The sequence below is a fragment of the Vigna umbellata genome, chromosome 6 (assembly GCF_029865625.1).
Source record: "Vigna umbellata cultivar VRB3 chromosome 6, Vumbellata_1.0, whole genome shotgun sequence".
NCBI lineage: Eukaryota > Viridiplantae > Streptophyta > Magnoliopsida > Fabales > Fabaceae > Vigna > Vigna umbellata.
The window spans coordinates 844,798-846,997 of NC_142170.1; positions in this window are offsets into that span (position 1 = coordinate 844,798).

The following is a 2,200-nucleotide window of genomic DNA, read 5'->3' on the forward strand; positions in this document are numbered from 1 at the left end:
AAGTGTACGAAATGGACGAAATGAAGGAAATGGACGAAGTTGACGAGGTGGACAAAGTGGACGAAGTTGACGAAGTGGAGGAAGTGGACGAAGTTGACGAAGCTGACGAAGTGAGGAAGTGGAGTAAGTGGAGGAAGTGGAGGAGTGGACGAAGTGGACGATGGACGAAGTGGAGGAAGTGAAGGAAGTGGAGGAAGTGGAGGAAGTTGACGAAGCGGACAAAAGTTGACGAAGTTGGTGAGTGGACGAAGTGACGAAGTGGAGGAAGTTGACGAAGTAGACGAAGTAGACAAAGTGGAGGAAGTGGAGGAAGTTGAAGAAGTTGAAAAAGTGGAGGAAGTGGAGGAGTGTACGAATGGACGAAGTTGACGAAGTTTGGTGAAGTGGAACGAAGTTGAGGAAGTGGAGTAAGTGGAGGAAGTGGAGGAGGTGGACGAAGTTGACGAAGTGGAGGAAGTGGAGGAAGTGGAGGAAGTGGAATAAGTGGAGGAAGTGGGGGAGGTGGAGGAAGTTGAAGAAGTTGAAGAAGGTAAGGAAGTGTACGAAGTTGTATAAGTGGACGAAGTGGAGGAAGTGGAGGAAGTTGAAGAAGTTGAAGAAGTGGACGAACTGGACGAAGTGGAGGAAGTGTACAAAATGGACGAAGTGAAGGAAATGGACAAAGTTGACGAGGTGGACAAAGTGGACGAAGGTTACGAAGTGGACGAAGTTGACGAAGTGGAGGAAGTTGACGAAGTTGACGAAGTGGAGGAAGTGGAGTAAGTCGAGGAAGTGGAGGAAGTTGACAAAGTGGACAAAGTTGACGAAGTTGGTGAAGTGGACGAAGTGGACGAAGTGGAGGAAGTGGAGGAAGTGGGGGAGGTGCACGAAGTGGACGAAGTTGACGAAGTGGACGAAGTGGAGGAAGTGAGAATGGAGGAAGTGGAGGAAGTGGAGGTAGTGGAGGAAGTGGAGGAAGTGGAGCAAGTGGAGGAAGTGGAGGAAGTGGAGCAAATTGAAGAAGTGGACGAAGTTGACGAAGCGGAGGAATTGGGCGAAGTGCACGAAGTGGAGGAAGTGGAGGAAGTTGAGGAAGTGGACGAAGTGGACAAAGTGGTCGAAGTTGACGAAGTGGAGGAAGTTTGATGAAGTGACTAAATTTGACGAAATGGACGAAGTGGAGGAAGTGAAGGAAGTGGAGAAGTTGAAGAAGTGTAAAAGTGGAACGAACTGGACGAAGTGGAGGAAGTGTACGAAATGGACGAAGTGAAGGAAATGGACGAAGTTTGACGAGGTGGACAAAGTGGACGAAGTTGACGAAGTGAACGAAGTTGACGAAGTGGAGGAAGTGGACGAAGTTGACGACGTTGACGAAGTTGACGAAGTGGAGGAAGTGGAGTAGTGGAGGAAGTGAGAGGTGACGAAGTTGAACGATCGAGGAAGTGGAGGAAGCGGGAAGTGGAGGAAGTTGACGACGTGGGACAAAGTTGACGAAGTTGGTGAACGTGGACGAGGTGGACGAAGTGGAGAAAGTTGACAAAGTAGACGAAGTAGACAAAGTGGAGGAAGTGGAGGAAGTTAAAGAAGTTGAAAAAGTGGAAAGTGAGAAGTGTACGAAATGGACGAAGTTAACGAAGTGGGCGAAGTTGACGAAGTTGGTGAAGTGGACGAAGTGGAGAAGTGGAGTAAGTGGAGGAAGTGGAGGTGTGGACGAAGTGGACGAAGTTGACGAAGTGGAGGAAGTGGAGAAGTTGACGAAGTGGAAAAAGTTGACGATGTTGGTGAAGTGGACGAGGTGGACGAAGTGGAGGAAGTTGACAAAGTAGACGAAGTAGACAAAGTGGAGGAAGTGGAGGAAGTTGAAGAAGTTGAAAAAGTGGAGGAAGTGGAGAAGTGAGGAGTGTACGAAATGGACGAAGTTGAACGATGGACGAAGTTGACGAAGTTGGTGAAGTGGACGAAGTGGAGTAAGTGGAGGAGTGGAGAGGTGGACGAAGTGGACGAAGTTGACGAAGTGGACGAAGTGGGGAAGTGGAGGAAGTGAGGGAAATTGACGAAGTGGACGAGTTGACGAAGCGGACGTTTGGGCGAAGTTGATGAGCGGACGTATTGGCGAAGTGGAGGAAGTGGAGGAAGTGGAGAAGTTGAAGAGTTGAAGAAGTTTACGAACTAGATGAAGTTGACGAAGTGGAGGAAGTGGAGGCATGAGGAGTGGAGGAAG